We start from the raw sequence: 17,790 nt of genomic DNA, 5'->3' as shown, positions 1-17,790 counted from the left end.
GGAGGAGGAAGAAGAAGAAGAAGAAGAAGAAGAAGAAGAAGAAGAAGAAGAAGAAGAAGAAGAAGAAGAAGAAGAAGAAGAAGAAGAAGAAAGAGGGAGGAGGGGGAGGGAAGGAGGAAAAGAGGAAATGAAATAAGGTAAGGGAGGGAGAGAGGTTGAGGGAAAGAGGGGAAAGGAAGGAAGAGAAAGACAGAGAGATAGCTACTTTTAAAAAACTAGTAAGAAAAAAAAAGGAAAATCTTTAACTTTGATGAGTGATTTCAAGAGAAAGGGCAGAGAAAGGCAGGTTTCCTGTTTCTGTGTTTCTCTCAAATGCTGTGGAGACAGATCTGAGGAGAGGGTCCCCCCAAACCCATTTGTATTTAATGCTCACTGATCACTAAATGACCAGTCAGTAAGTGACCTTGAATGTCGCCACCGGATGGATGCCTGCAGTTGTCTGTTCTTTCCACAGCTGAGTCGCCATTCTGTTCCTGTCTGCACTTTGATGACTGAGCACATTGTGTGCCTCTGGAGTCCTGTGTGTTGGGTGGGATAGGAGCAAGAGATCCATCTGTGTTGTGGCTGGATTTCTCTGCCAAGCATAGCACGCTATGTTGCCCCGACCTTTTTCTGGAGTTCTCAAGGCCCTAATTAAGAAATCCTATTAGTGGTGTATTTTAGGGGAAGTCATTGTAAGGGGAGGAACAACTAGTGTTCTGTAATCATTCAAAGGAAACCTCGTATTGCAAAATCTACTGTCAACCAAGATGAAAACTCGCGTGCACACACACACACGCGTGAGTGTGTGTGTGTGTGTGTATTCTGATTGATTGGAAAGAAAACTAAATTGGAAGTTGCTTTACTTCTTAATATTTTTAATTATTTAAGATTTTCATTTTATAAAATACAGCTACCCTTTGGATTGTGTCCTTGAAATTGTCTTTTAAAAGAAATAAAATTTGTATAATTTCATAGGAATGCTAGTAGTCAGGGGTACGTGCTATCTTCCTTAGGCCTTACATGATTCAGCTAATTCTAGTCAGATTTTGAACAAGAGAGTCAATTTCTGGTGACAAGGTAGGAGAACAGGTGGCTCTTTGACCAAAATCCTTTCACATTTTCACACAAGTTTTGTCTGAATCTTAGAAAAATGTAGAAATTCTCAAAGAAATAAAAGAGGAGTGTATATATTTATGGATGCAAGAGAATGCAGTTTCTTAAATAACATGTGAGCGCATCCTATTCCAGAGGGGAATTCTTCTTGAACTACTATTGAGTAGATGAGATGATTATGCAAAGTGCCTAGCATATTTCTGTGTTTATACGCATGTGTGTGTGTGTGTGTAATATGTGGGCTTTTTTTGTGTGTGGGTTCATGTGTGGTCAAATTATGTGGACAAGCATGTTTGTTAGAAAGTATGGGCTGTATACAGGAAATTAAGAATTAGAAGCCCTTATGTTTTTACTTTAACAGAGGTAGGTACAGATTCAAGTGGCTTTCATTTTTCATATGAAATCATTTAAACTTGAATTATTCTTATAATATACATCAAACGTTGGCCCAGAACAGTTTTAGAAATGAAATAGACAAAATCAGTGGGCATATTTTTTTTTCACGGAAAATACCTGGCCCACCGTTCAGCAATCTTATATCTATAAATCTGATTCCAAGGTGATTGAGGAGACAACTCTTCTACACCTTCACTTCCTAAAAGCTGATCTGAATAATTTACCCACTGAAGACGGGTGCTTCCTTAGCCATCTGCCAAGACATGCTTAACCCTAAGCCAATGAGTGTGGTAATGAGTGAGCTCCATGGGGCTGCAAAAGAGTACAGTCTGCACGCAGTGCAGAACTGCAAAAGGACACCCACATCCACAGATGGGTTTGCCTACCACATTAAAATCAACATGGCAAAGATGGGAGGAATTGAAAAGTGTTTATTTCCTTGGGGAATTTCATATATTCCTACTGATGGGAACACATCTATTCAACAAACATCTAGTGAGAGCCTACTATGTGCCAGACCCTGTGTTAGGTGCCAGTATCGATCCATAGAAGAGCCCTCTCACATCCATAGGGCTACCATATGGGTGGTACAGGTAACAGTCTAGTCTGGAAAGACCCCTGACTGCATCCCAAGAAAAGGCAGACTTCACTAGGGAAGAGGGCATTTCTACTGTGTCCTGAAGGATGGGTAGGAGTTTCCAAGTAGAAAATAGGATACAGCAAGACACTACTGGTGAGGTGTTCTCAGTGCATGGTGTGCTTGGTGAAGCACAGGAAGTCTGGTGTGGGTTGAACACAAAGCTTAGCAGAAAGCACACAGTCTCTGCTTCTTATGAAGGGGTCACAGTCTAATGTCCCACTTCATTCAGTTGGCAGACTTTTTCCTTTTTTTGGCCCATGTAGTGTTTTAAAAATATTTTGAATTAGTTGCCAAGATTTAAAAATTGGAAGATTTCTCATAAAATTCCAGATTTCTGGCTTCTCTTGGGGGAAAAAAATCTGAAGATCTGGCAAGATTGGGACCACATTCCCACATGGCAACAAATGACTAGAGCTAAGTAGCGGCTCCCAGACCCCTCCCTCATGAAAAAAAGCTATGCTTGCCAGCTCACCCTGCCCCCTCCCCCTACGCTGTGTAATGCCTGGCCACCTCTGTACTGACTGGTTCTGGATAGCCATGCTTGACAAATCACCAGGCTTCTCCTTCTTAGGTAGTGTATGGAGAAGTAGACTTTCTGGGGAACTTGGACAAAAAGGGAAGTTGGGGAGATATGAAAGGTACTTCACATAGTTTCTTAAGGAATTTTGCCTTCATCCTATGGAAGACAAGGAATATTCTTAAGGTGACATTATTAACTCTTGCTTTTGTAATTCTGAGAATAGAGTGGCAGAAAAACTGGGCATAGAGATTGCAGAGCAAAGAAATTGGCCGAGAAGCGACCATTGTAGCTAAGAAAAGCCCAGGCGGCATTCTACACATTCTAAGAGCCTTGGATGCCTTTGTTCTGTTGCTGTGATAAAACGGCTGTGACCAAAACCAACCTGAGGAGACCGGGTTTGCTTGATTTACCCTCCCAGGTCACAATCATTACTGAAGGAAGTCATGGCAGACACTGAACCAGAGACAGCATAGGAACACTGCTTTCTCACCATGGCTTGCTCAGTTTGATTTCTTATATAATTCAGGACCACTTGCCCAGGGGTGGTACCACCTACTGGCCACTTCCTTGTTAATCATTGATCAAAAAATTCCCCAGAGGCCAGTCTGATGGAGGCATTTTCTCAATTGAGGTTATGTCTTTCCAGATGACTCTAGTTTGCACCAAGCTGACAAAAACTAAGAAGCATAGATCCTAGGAGAGAGGTCATCTTATTGTAAATAATTCATACCTCCCAAAGAGAGATTTTTTTTTAATTTGCCCTTACACACAGTAGGACATTAACTTAATTATTCAAATATTGATACTGATATGATACAATGTTAACTTAAATATTCAAGTGTTGCTACAGTAAAAGGAGGGAAGGAGAGAAAGAAAGGATGGAGGCATAGGGGAAAGTAAGAATATTCACCAAGATAGGGTAAAATGAATCTGTCACCATGAACTCAGTGCCAGCATCCAGCTGCAGAAATTCAGATTGGCCTCATGAGCCCATCCCCTGCAGCCTCACAGGTCTGTTGCTGTCATTTCACTAGACTATGATATACCTCTCTCTAGAGACTTCCAGAGGTACGGCCAAGTTGACATTCCTGCAAAAGAAAACTGAGAAAATGAGAGACTCCTCGTTCTTACTGTAGGTTCCCCTCAGCAGGAATATACGTTCCTAAGATTAGCTGCTTATTTAAAGGCCAGAAAGCTCTTCACTTGAGAAACTCTTCAGAACTTAGGTTTACGTCCCAGGAAACAGGTCTATTCATACTCTGTGGATATGGGTTTTGCTTGCTTGGAGTTCCAGTTATTGGTCTTTGCATGGAGCCTTGGAGAACAAGATTCAGAATGAACCAAGAAAATGATGCAAATGTTTCGGGGGATGGTGATAGTGAGGTTTTCTAGAAAGGCCCAGCTGTATGCTCAGAAAGAAAAACTGCTTACTGAAGAAGATCTTTCTCATAGTAAATAAAAATTCTTCAAATCCTTAATGTATATATTCCTGGGGTTCATTGTCACATAAAGCTACTTGTAAATCTCCCATCCTGCTGAGTGATTCTGTCCTTCTTAAAGCTTCAATGTGTTTTCAGGGTCTCCTGTCAAGGACCAATACATAGGACCAGAGATCATGAGTTATACACCACACACAGGAATGTCAGTCTGCCTTGAGAGAATGAGAGGCCTCAGAACATACTAAATAGAGAAGAAAAAATATTCAGTTGCCCTGAATCTTGTCAATTTTGAGTTCCTTGAACCGGGAGAGTTAAGATTCAAGGCCTCTGATTCCAAGAGTGCAGTAGACTTGGCTAGACCAACGTGATGACCATCAGAATGGATGGAAAATGAGCCATCTGACTTTTTCTGCAGTCTTCCATACAAAACAAATACATCACTTTCCAAGTCGAAGCCTGGAGTACAGCACTCTAAATTCTCATACAATCTTTCAAACTTAAGATATTCAAAGACAAGATTTTGTTTTTGATTAGTGGTAATAATCTCCAAAATGTGTCAAATGAATGCTTTCTTTAAAGAGAAATTGTTAATGAATTGTATACGTGCTCAAAATATTGATTCTTTGTCTGTTTGAAACAGGAATTGACATATAGCATAGACTGGCTTCAAAGTGCTGGCCCTCTTTCCTTAATCTCTCCCAAGTACTGGGATTTTCTGCATGTATCACTCTACCTGAACAGAATTAAATGTTTCTTTTGAAGATTCATTTCATTACATTTAAATTATGTGTATGTGGGGGGAAGTTTGTGTTCGTGTGAGCACGTGTGCCCTCAAAGTCCAGAGGAAGGCATGAGATCCCTGTAACTGGAGCTACAGATGGTTATGAGGTACCCTGCATACACAGAGAACTGAACTCTGTGAGAGCAGGGAGTGTTCTTAACAGCTGAACCAACTTTTCAACTCCCAGAACTAATTCTTAATGATATTAAGGCTTTACTAGTGATTTGTCTGACTGTGTTGAAACAGTGAAAGTAAATTGGGCCTAGGAAGATTGCTCAGAGGGTAAAGGTACTTGCCACCAAACAGAAAACCTAGGTTACATCCCCGGGACCCACAAAGTAGAAGGAGAAATTTGACTCCCAAAAGTTCTTCTCTTACCTCCACATTCATGTCAAAACTTGTTCATAGCCACATGTGTATCCCACACAGGCTAGATAGATAGATGGATAGATAGATAGTTAGATACATAGATACATAGATAAATTTTTAGGTATATTGAAAAAGTAAGAGTTTAGAAGTTCACATCAATTACTAATTTCTCTCTTGTAGTAAACACAAATGAAAATGCTTCCTGTACAAAAAGGCTGTGGGACTGGAAGCCCCCCAGGCTGACTCCAAGCTTGTTATTATCATGTTTTCCCTTTGAGTGCTATGATAAATACTTCATTCTCTTTTTAATATAACTCATTGCTTACATTAAACTATTTCCTAAAAGTGACTGTTCTGTCTTCAGGTGCTCTTTGGAATTTTGTAGGGATCTTGAGAATATACTAATGCCAGAGTCCCTTCCTCAGAAATTCTGAATGACATGGTCTTGCATTTGAGCTCTTAAATTCTCCTTAGGTGGTTTTCATGGGCCACAAACACTGGGAATCAATATTCTAAAGTAACCCAAATCAGCAATAGGCATTCTTGCCAGACCATCAAGCATTACTGTCAGTATTGCCCCCGATATCCTAATGGTGGTAGGGTTTAGGACTACTGTGGTGCCAACCTAGGCAGGCTCTCGTCCACTCTCACTTGAAATGTACATAGGACCATGCTGGCTACTAGCCCCTGATCCCCCTGTTTATATCTTCTGAATTCTTGGGACACAGTATTTAGCAACACATCTGGCTTTAGAGCATCTAAAATTATGCAAACATATTATAAAGGAAAATAGACAGAACATTTTACCACATGGCAGACTCTTTGTGGATACCCATGAATGAGGAGCTGTGCTCACAATCTGTACTGTGTCCACTCTGTTCCTCCCGAACGAAGTGGAAATCTTTGACCAATGTAGAGCTAGAAGAACAGGGCTGTTAATCTCTGTTTGATGATACAAAGTTCTGCCAGTCTGCAAACAAGGCAGAAATCACTTTCATTATTCTGAAACTAGTTCCTCAGATGACAAGAACTAAGTTTATCTCCCTTCAACATGAGTGACTGTCGTTCTCCATCCTCTCAAAGACCATTATGTGGCTTTGTAAAGGTCAATGCCCTGGGGAAAATCCCCAAGCAAAATGAGAAACGGTGTGTGCTCAGAATCTGCACTGTCCACTCTTATAGCCTGGAGTCATGTGTCACTACTTGATTTAAGTTAGTTAAAATGAGAATTTCTTCCCCTGTCACACTAGCCTTATTTGTCACACACAGTCAGTAGCATCTGTGGTGGACACTACAGATGACAGATCATTTCTACTTCCAGCAAAAGTAGTTATTGTTTGTTATTTTTAAAATTCTGATGAAATCAATATTACTTGTGAAAGCTTTTAGAATTCACATATACATACCTACCCATAAATATTTATATTTATATGTGAACTTGAGTCTTACTATATAACTTAATAACAAATAACCATCCCACAGAATCTAGAACCCTTCAAGAGTAGTTTAAAAATGTATGGAGGAGAAAGGCTAGTGTTGGCTTCTCCAGGCCAAACAGGCATCATTTGGAATTCTATTGCTCTGCTAATTGCTGACACTACACACATGGCCACTGCTGAAGTGCCAGTAGATCTTTATCTGGTGGTCTCCCTAAAGGAGCTGATTGCCTGGTTGATTGTCATATGGAAGATGACTGGATGGCAGGCAACGGAAGCTGCTCATATGCTTCGGTGAGAAATGTGAACATCTCTTGCTAACTTTTCACATATTAAAGCAAAGTAGGTTGGATGATAGTAGAATTCTATATTGAGGTGTCACACAAAATTAACTTGCAAGTACTTAGCCAATAATTATTCTAGGAAGAGCTTATTTTTGGATAAATCTCCTAGCTTTTGATAAATCAAAAAAAATGTGTATTATCAAAGTCATCAACTGACATTTTATATTTAAACTAGGAGACAAAAATCTTCACACTATTGCTGCATCTACATAAGTATGCCATCTTAACATAAAGAATGTATAATAATTGATATGCATGTTTAGTAATACATTTTATTTAGACATAAAATCAACACAGAAATGATGAACTTTTCTTGGAATTTGTAAGTTTTTTTTTTAATTATTCTGCCAGGTTAGTACCACATACTTGTAGTCTAGTTACCCAAGAGACCCCTGTGCCCAAGACTTCTAGGGTATACTGGGAAATATAGTAAGACTCAAGTTCACATATAAATATAAATATTTATGGGTAGGTATGTATATGTGAATTCTAAAAGCTTTCACAAGTAATATTGATTTCATCAGAATTTTAAAAATAATAAACAATTTTGTTAATTTATTTAAGTCCTAGAGTCCAAACCAGTGCCTTGGACTTTTCCTGCAAGCTGCCCTGCAAAAATATACTGATTGCTTTCATCCTTCCTTTTATTAAATAAAGAAGCAAAATGTTGTTATATGTGTGCATTTAATGAACCCAAAGATAGTTCGGCAGTCATAAACATAGTAAACAACCATAAAGAGTTTTATTTTAAATGTTGTGTCTAAATTTGACAAAGACAAAATTAAGGGTTTCCACTGGAGACTACATATACTTAAGGAAAAAATCTAGAAGCAACACTTCAAAAATATTTTATTAGTTGAGAATGTTGCCCAATTTGTTTTGATTATATATTCATCCCCCCCAGGTCCCTCCAGATATACTCCCTTCCCTCCCAACCTAACCTCATGTCCTCTCTTTTAAGTTCTCCTCCATCCAGTCCAGTTTATGCTGATTACATATTCTCAGATGCGTGACCTTCCACCCACAGCAGACAATTTTTAAAGCAGCAATTAATAAAGGTCATCATTATGTAGTTTAATTTTTCAAAAAGTAAAAACCTATTAACATTATTTTGAAGCATGTTAGTGATAGAGTAATTGCATTTGGAAACAAACTAACTTATGCATTGAATTCCTTAGTGTGGCAAACTGTCTCCTTAGTGCATTGTTGCTCATGCTCACACTCCCTGCTCATATCCCCCTTGCACCCTCAGCTTATTTGCTGTTTGCTGTTTTGTTTTCTATTGCTTTGTCTTGAGATGGGGTCACCACTGTTTGTCTGTGAAGGTTCCCACCCTGGGTCAGGAGCTTTTGCTAAAACCACTGGAAGTTGTTGAATTCCCCAAGACTCTGGAGGCCTTCCCAAGTCAAATTCAGTTCCTGTTCTTGGTCCTCAGCTTCCTCTAAGGCAGCGGTGCGGTGATGGGATGGGAATATTGCTAGGGATTGTGTTGAATCTCTAAGTTGTGTTGGGTAACACAACATTTCCAATACATTGATTCTGCATACTCCTTAGTATGGCAGATCTTAATGTTTCCTGTTGTTTCTTTCAATTTCTTTAGTATCCTACAGTTTTCATTGTATAGATCTTTCCTCTCCTTAATTTTATCCTTATGTATTTTTTTATTGAAACTATTTCCAGTGGGATCTTCTCCACCCTCTCTCAGATTTCATTGTCAGCATGTTTGTTATTGGTATATAGAAAATGTTTTGTTTTTCTTTGCTTTGCTTTGGTTTTTATGTCTATTTAGTTATTTAGTTGGGGGAGGCAGGCACAGAAGTGCTGTGATGTATTTGTGAAGGTCAGGAGGCAACTTGTGGGAAACAGTTCTCTCCTTGTACCATGTGAGTACTTGGGACCAAACTCAAATTGTCAGGCAGGGAGCAGGCATTTTCACCTCCTGAGCTACCTCACCACTTCCAGAGAAAACTTTTACATTCTGATAAGGAGCTAAAGGGGTCTGCAACCCTATAGGTGGAACAACATTATGAACTAACCAGTACCCCCCGGAGCTCGTGTTTCTAGCTGCATATGTATCAGAAGATGGCCTAGTCGGCCATCATTGGAAAGAGAGGCCCATTGGTCGTGCAAACTTTATATGCCTCAGTACAGGGGAATGCTAGGGCCAAGAAGTGGGAGTGGGGGTGGGGGGGAGGGTATGGGGGACTTTGGGGATAGCATTGGAAATGTAAATGAAGAAAATACCTAATAAAAAAATAAAAGAAAAAAAAGAAAGCTGCTACTCTGATTAAAGTATTGAATCTAAGATTTCTAGTTGTTTGGCTTGGTTTTGGTTTTGTTGTTATTTAAGGTTTTCTCTTTGTCTCGTTGTTGTTGTTGTTGTTGTTGTTGATTTCTTTTATTTTGTTTCTTTTCATCTTTCTTCATAACTCTCACCATCCTGGAAAGTACTACGCAGTCCAAGCTGTCCTCAGACTCACAGAAACCATCTGCCTCTGTCTCATGAGTGCTTCTGAGATTTAAGGCATGTGCCACAAACCCAGCAAAAGTGTGTTGTTCAATCTCCTTGTATTTCTATAGTTTCTGTGGATTCTCTTACCATTAATTTCTTGTTTTATTCTACTATGGTCTAATAATGTACAAGAAAGTGTGATTTATTATGAAGAATGGTCCATAGGCTACTGAGAAGAATATATATTTTATAGCTATTGGTTGAAATAATCTGAAGATAGCTATTAATTAAGTCAATTTGATTTATGTTGCACTTAAACCTGGAAGTTTGTTTGTTTGTTGTTATTTTTTCCAAACAATCTATCTATCAATTGTTGATAGGGAGAGATGAAATCACATGATGTTACTGATATTTCTCTACCTGGCTCTATCAATCCCTTTATGTCCAGTAGTGGCTTTGGTTTATGGGGTTAAGTTCACCAATGTTTGCTGCATACATATTTACAACTGTTGTACTATTTTGATGGCTTATTTGCTTTACTAATATGTAATGAGATTCTTCATGTCTTCTATCTGATTTGGCATGAATCCTATGCCATCAAATGTATAAATGCAGCCAACATTTCTTTGGGGGATTGTGTTTGATTGACCTCATTCTCCATCTTTGCCTCTGTGATGTGTTTTTCCGTAGTCAACACATAGTTGGATTTTGTTTTTTAATCTAATCAGCTAGTCGTCATTTTTAAATAGGATAATTAAGACTATTTACATTTAGTGTTTTTAAAACTTAACCGAAGTTTGCTGGTTTTCATAACTTTGTTAGTTGTTTTTCAGTTGGCTGGAATGTTGTTTATGCTTTTCTTTCTTATCTATTTGTATTAGCGGTTTGCTGGTTTGCTGACCTACACACAATTGTTTCTCCCCCTAGTTCTCCTTCGTCGGTCTATCTTCTCATGACATGTAGTCTTTACTGTGCTCACATGGTAACAGTCGCCTTGCTTCCTCCTTTTTTGTGGTTAGAATCTCATTCATGTCATCTCCAGCTCTAGCTTGGTAATCATGGATTGCTTAAGTCTAAGCTTGTCTTAAAATATCTATATCTCCATTAATTTTTTAAATAAAATCTACGTTGGGTATAGTAATCTTGATTGGAAGTTGTTTCTAGTTTAACATATCATTGTGTGTCTTCCTAGATTTTAGAAATTTCTAGTGAGAGAATGAATGCTATTTTAATATGTTTGCCTTTGTAAGAGAGTTGTCATTTTGCATCTTTTAGTATCTCTCTTAGCTTATACATTTGAATATAATGTGTCCTTGGTCATATTTTGGAGTTATATATGCCTCTCATATTCAGGTGTACATCTCTTTCCCTAGATTGAGGAAAGTTTCTGCTGTAATTCTATAACATGGAACTCACACATCTTTAGTTTTTAACGTCAGCTCCCTCTTCTGACTCCTGGGCTCTTGGGTTTCATTTCTTGATCATGTCCCTGAGTTCTTAGATACAGAGTTCGTGCCTTTGTTTATTTGTTTGTTCACTTGTTTTTGCTTTGTTTTCTTCTGCTGCTGTCTGTCAAAAATACTTTTGACCTTGTCTTCCATAACTCACATTCTTTTTATTCTGCTTGACCTAGTCTGTTTGCTGCCATGCTTTCTGTTGTTTTTATTTGAACGAGTTTAGTAGCCCCAACATTTCTGTTTGTTTATTTGTGTCTTCTCAAGATTTTCCTTTTCTTCACATTTTTGTTCATGTTAGGACTTTCTCATCTGTGTGGAGAACTTTGCCCCCAGAGTCCTAAAGTCCTTTTTTGTTTGTTTGTAGGGATGAGGGTTGTATTGTTTGTTGTTGTAGCTCTGGCAGTCCTGGAACTCACTCTGTAGACCAGGGTGGCCTTGAACTCACAGAGATCCACCTGCCATTGTCTCCTGAGTGCTGGGATTAAAAGTGTGTGCCACCATGCCTGGCCTGCATTGATATTTTTAGTTCATTCATTTGCTTATTTTGTTTTGCTCTTTAAAGTCACCCATTATTTTCTGACATAGGATTTCTAATTCATCGCCATTTCAACAGCTCTGTCATCGTTGGATTTGGAAGTGGAGTGACTACGATATCTTGGAGGCATCATGTCTTGCCTTTACATGTTTGTTGTTTTTATGTTATGATTTGCACATCTGTTAGTTTGGATATCTCTTCTGAATTTATTTGGGGATGTTATTAGTGAACAGCTGACTCTTGAGAGCTCAATTCCTAACACTGCTCCAAGTAAAACCAAACTGCTGTAAGAGCAGCAACAACAACCACATCAAACAAGATACAGAATTATACTCAAAATCAAGTATGCCAAGAAATAGATCACCAATTGCCATACAGCAGAAATAATAGAAATGGCCTGGAGAGATGGCATGGTGGTTAAGAGCACACGTGCTGCTCTCTCGCAGAAGACCTAAATCTAGTTCCTTGCACCCGCAACTTACAACCTCCTGTAACTCCAGCTCCAAGCAGTCTGCCAACTCTGAGGACATATGCACATAACCACACTCAAACATACGTGTGCACACACACAATTTAGAAATAAAATAAATCTGAAAAACAGTGTAGAGTGTGACATGAAGTTAAAATTACTTAGAGTACGTGCAGAAAGAATAAATGAGATAATGTAAGGGGCCAGGAAGAAGATGAAAAGAAGGAAGGGGCTAATTAAGAGAGAAGGAATGGAGAAGAATGTGTGTTTTACCTAGAAAGCAAGAAATTTTTAAAAATTTGTTTTCCCTGAAATTAAAACAATATAGCAACCAAGGTAGGTAATTGAAGCCAGGGTCAATGACTCATGACTTTAATCTTGGGAGGCTGAGGCAGGAGGATGGCTGAGAGTTTGAAGACATTTTGTTTTATTTAGTGAGTCTAGGCCAACCAGAAAAAAAAAGACCCTTAACAGACAAAGGTAAATAAAAATTAACACCAGAAACATCTTTTCAATATATGATAAAAAGAAATTTTAAATACTACTAAGATGACAGTGCAGAGATAAAAGGAGAAACACATAGGGTGACAAATTTTAGAGAGTTGAGGAGTTAGCGTGGTACACTGCTTACCTTATATGAAGGTTTAGCAGAATTTAGCTCCAGAATCCATATTCTAAAAAGCTGGGTGTGCTGATGCATGTATACAATCCCAGGGAGGGAGGCAGAGATGGGCATCAACTAGCCTACCTAACACTTCATGTGTTCCAGGAGCTGAGTGTAACCTGAGCCATGGTGTGGTGTCCTCTGGTCCCCGGATATAAAAAAATACATGGGACAAAGTGTATATACGCATACACACTTGCAGACACACAAACATGCAATGTAAATATATCCATACACACTTGCACACACAAAAACATGCAATGTGAATATACCCATATATACTTGCACACACACAAACATGCAATGTTGAAGCAGCTTCATTAAGTGAAATGGGGTGTAGCAGGAAGATAGGGGTGTCAGTTAAACTAGGAGACTCTTATTTCCCTACCACATAGGGTCCTGATGTACTACACAGTGATCTTCATCTCTCTTTCTTGCCTATCAGGAACCTTTGTAGACTACAATTAGTTTTGATGTCTATAAGTCAGGTAGGTTCTCCCACAGTTTGTAGCACCTCTGGTGGCTAATAGCTAACCATTGGGTGTCCCCCCAAGGGTATGTGGATGCAAATCAGTTCCAAGTGTGCACCCCTACATCAATCCCTGTACTGATCACACCAGAGGCTCTTGCTTTATCTTCAGGTGATTTGGTCAGTGTATAGTCACCAAATGAAGGCTATTCATGTTGTTGGCACTGCCCAATCTGAGCCCCTTGTCTGAACTTACCTTGACCTCCCCTTGTTCTGCATTCCACAGCCTCAGGGACAGATTGAGTCTACATTTCCTAACGTCTGAGTGTTCCTTGGGGGTGGGGGTATTACCTTTTTTTTTTTTAATTTGTGAGTGGATGGGATGGGGTGGTATGTCAGGAGATAATTGGCAGGAGTCTTCTTCCCTTTCACCATGTAGATCTCAGGGATCTGACAGACAATGTATTTAGAAACTGGGCCATCTTGTCAGCCAAAGGTAGCTTAGTTATTTTTTCTTTTAAGATTTATTTATTTATTTATTTATTTATTTATTTATTTATTATATGTAACCCTCAGACACACCAGAAGAGAATATCAGATCTCATTACGGATGGTTGTGAGCCACCATGTGGTTGCTGGGATTTGAACTCAGGACCTTTGGAAGAGCAGTCAGTACTCTTAACAGCTGAGCCATCTCGCCAGCCCCGTTTACTTAGTTTTAAATGACAATTTCCTCTCAAAATGGTGCCTGGCCAGAGCTGTTTGAGCCAGGGAATTGCTTCCCACTGCTGGCCTATCAAGTCATATCTTTAGAAATCTGCAACTACATAGAAGACCCAAGAGCCGCAGGCGAGACCCGTGGGTCTGACTCCTTGTCTCTCTCACCAAGAACTCCAGTGTTTGGGATGAGACTTCTGCTTCTCCTCCCACACTATGGAGTCTGCTGCTGCAGCTGATTCTCCTCACTTCCCTGACCTATCGCACTCTCTGTGGCTTCCAAGCCTGCTCACTCTTTCTATCTTTGGAATACTTTTGTTGTCTAGACTCTTCAGGTTCACTGTTCAACCTGGATGCATAGTCTAATCAACAGCCTTCTAGGCCCCGCCCAAACCCAATGTACAAAATTTCAGCAGACTGAAAACCCATTCTCAGGTTCTCTTTCTACACATAGAGGTTGAGGATCTATAGGTCTTCTTTTGTTTGAGGGTAAACCCATCACCCTGTAGATATTCAATTTTCAAGCAAATAAAGTTATCTTGCAAGGTGATTTTTTTATACTTAAAAGATATTTCATCTTATCCTCGGATGTTAAGACAAAATGACCTTTTAAATGTTAAGCCAAAATACACATTTTAACATATAAAATGAAGGCTGCTTTATCATTTATGTTTACATACTCAAATATTACTTAGCAATCAATTAAAAATTTTAAACCTAGGTTCTTTAAAAGTCTTAGCTTTGTAGCATTATATAAATTTATCTCTTTTTTCATGAAATTTTGGCTTAATGTTAGGAAAGATAGCTTTGTCTTAAAGTCTAATGATAAGATAAAATTTATCGTTAAATTGGCACATGGTCAGGGTATACAGCTCAGCTGATAGTGTGCCTGCCTAGTTCTCATGAAGCCCTGGTTCATCCCCAATAGCACACTGACACTCAAGAAGGGAGAAGAGAATCTGAAGTCCAGTGTCATCTCCAACCACAAAGCAAGTTTGAGTTTAGTCTGAGCTACATAAGAGAGTCTCAAAGACATAATCATCCCAACTTATCACAGTAATGTGCATGTGACTACTGTAGAAAATATTAATAATGAATGCATAGACTTATAGGCTATAATTTAAATACTTTAAATCATATTTAAAAGCTCTTGCTAAAAACAAACTAATAAATAAACAAAAGTTCTGGTTTTTTCTCTCTCTTACAAGTGTTATAGGCCAGTAACTAAGGCCATAACTGTTGGGATTTTTAATAAGATAGATTTATTTATTTATTTGTTTATTTATTTATTTATTTATCTGAGCACTCTATTTGCATGCTTGCCTGCATGACAGAGGAGAACATCAGACAGAAGAGGACATCAAATCCTATTATAGATGGTTATGAGCCACCATGTGGGTGGTGGGAATTGAACTCAGGACCTCTGGATGAGCAGCCAGTCCTATAAACTGCTGAGCCATATCTCCAGCCCCAAGACTAATTTTTTCAGTAGTTAGATAGGAGAATGTTGCTCTCAAAGGCTGATTGCAACAAGGGCTTGTTCTGTTAAATCTAACTGATTATGTTTTCCCTTTCAGTTAGGTCTATCCATCTGAACTAGATATTCTTAAAATGATATATAATGTCAATTTTTATCATTGATTAACTTTTTTAAAACTTCGAAAGAGATGGGGGAAAATGAAACGAGAAGAAGGAAGGCAGCTAAGGGCAAAAGTGAAATTACAGATTGGGTGAACCACCCCAGACACTTAAACAATCTTCCTAATGTTCAAATATAGGCACACAGAGGCAAGTGCAGTGCTTGGACCTGTTCAAATGGTTTGCAGACAATTCTCTTTGCTGATCTACAAGCCTTGGAAGCTGGGTGTTGTGGCCTACCTGAAGCCCCTCTGTGTCAGTCTCCCTTTCCCTACTTCTCCTGCTTCTTCTGTTCCACCTCTCTTGTTAAGAGAGGTCCATCATAAGTCTACCTTTTAATTTTTTCTTTAAAAATTCTAGCTACTGACAAATCTTTTGGGGAGGTAAATTTAGAATTCAAACTACATAGGGAAGTTTTCTGTTATCAATTTAAAACTAAAGAGCAATGGCTAAAGTCTGTTTCTCTTTTTTCTGTTGTCAAAACTTCTCCAAATCGTCATACTCTCAAATGGTTCTTGATTAAGTTATAATATTTTTGAGATATGTGCATGAGTTAAAATACCATAACCAGTATGAAATCAGATGTTTGTTTCAGAGACATGGTAGAGTCTTGTATTGAAACTGTTCCAGGACATTTGCAAAGGTCTACCAGAATGGTGTTTCTGTAGTTGGGTTACTAGAAAAATGCATAATGAATAGCCACTACCACTAAACAAAACAAAACTAAGGGACAGAAGGATAAAATTGAATAAGTCCTTTAAGCACTTTAGAATTTAATTCATAATGATATTCATCACATAAATAAATAAATAAATAAATAGTGCTAACTTCTGAACTCCTCAACTTGCAGAGCATCTTGGGTATTCACTGAGCCTGCATCTATGGTGGTTGCTGTTTTTCTTTCCCCAATTGTAATAAGTTAAATCAAAGATTTCTTCCCCACCCCACCTCCAATTGTTAGAAACAAAATCATTCTGGGAACTGCAAAGACCAAATATAAAATTTCCACTCAGACTGATGTTGAAAATTGACCCCTTGGGTTTATACAGTAACCTGTATTTGACTTATAGGGAGACAGAGGAGAATCAAATCTAAATGAGGAATTCTGTCCTCAAAGGCAGGTGAAAGTCAGGATCTCCAAGTTTTGCTCTAGTGTGAACAGTAGTTGCTATGTCCTCCTGGCTTCACTTTGAAACTCAAGTCTTATGAAAGTCACTGAGTTTGACACTCGAGGGAAAATAAGAGCTGGGAGAATCACAGAGCATCTGTGAAGCAATCACTCCTCGAATCTGAGTGCTGGGGTAGCAGGTGCCGTGCCTGCAGTCTACCTGGATTCTGGACCATGTTGCTTACCCTGTGACTCATGGGTTGGATCCATGTCTTACCTGTGACAGGGGCTCAACACTGTCTCTACACTGCTGCACTAAAGACCTCGTTGAAGTATTTCTTCCTTATGCCCTGTTACCTTAAAGTTATAAAGGGTAAAGAAAATAATCATTTCTTTTTATTAAGCTCTTTTACCCTGAGACACTGTTTAGTTCTCAGAATTCTAATGTATAGACCAATTATACATTTCATATTTGGGAATGTTTATTTAGAAGAATGGGACCAGCTTGCTAAATGGCTAAACTTTTTGCAAAAGTACATATTAAAGACAATTCATTAGAAACTGATATCTCACTGCCACAGAAGTTCTGAAGATCAAAGAAGTAGAGGTGTCAAAGAAACGAAAAAGTAAATCTCCCCAGAGGCTCAAGTATGACGGTATGAAGATCTTGACTGGAAGTTAGCAATAGCTACTTTGGTCCACAGCATGGTGGAGATATTATAGTCTTGTCATGGTGGATGAGTGGTGGGCTCTAGACTTCAGGACCTTAAGGTCCCCATAACTATTTTCTTCTCTAGATGTTTAGATGGAGTATTTGTTCTCTACTTGTTTATCATTAAAATGATTATTAAATGTTAGCAAGCTCACAGTTTTATTCTGAAAGGTTAATAAAGACATTCTTATTTCGATCCCTTGCATATAGAGAATGTGTTGAAGTCCCAGCTGGCATCCTCAACACTGCCCTAATATTGACATTTGTTGTTGGTTGGGGCATCTCTACCTGAGAGTTTAGTAGTTCGATAGGACTCATAAAAGCTCTAAGCTTCAGAATTACAGTTTATTAGAGCAAAAATATAGATTCTAAAAAGAAATGCACATTGAACAGGATCTTGGCAAGTTTTCTAGGAACCTCCTGTTTTCCTCACACAGAGGGCTTGTGTACTTCATTCAATCTTTTTTTTTAAATTACGTATTTTCCTCAATTACATTTCCAATGCTATCCCAAAAGTCGCCCATACCCCACCCCCACTTCCCTACCCAC

This window comes from Mus caroli, chromosome 1, assembly GCF_900094665.2.
Source record: "Mus caroli chromosome 1, CAROLI_EIJ_v1.1, whole genome shotgun sequence".
Taxonomy (NCBI): Eukaryota; Metazoa; Chordata; class Mammalia; order Rodentia; family Muridae; genus Mus; species Mus caroli.
The sequence above is the reverse complement of the archived record's forward strand: the minus strand, read 5'-3'. Positions refer to the sequence as shown.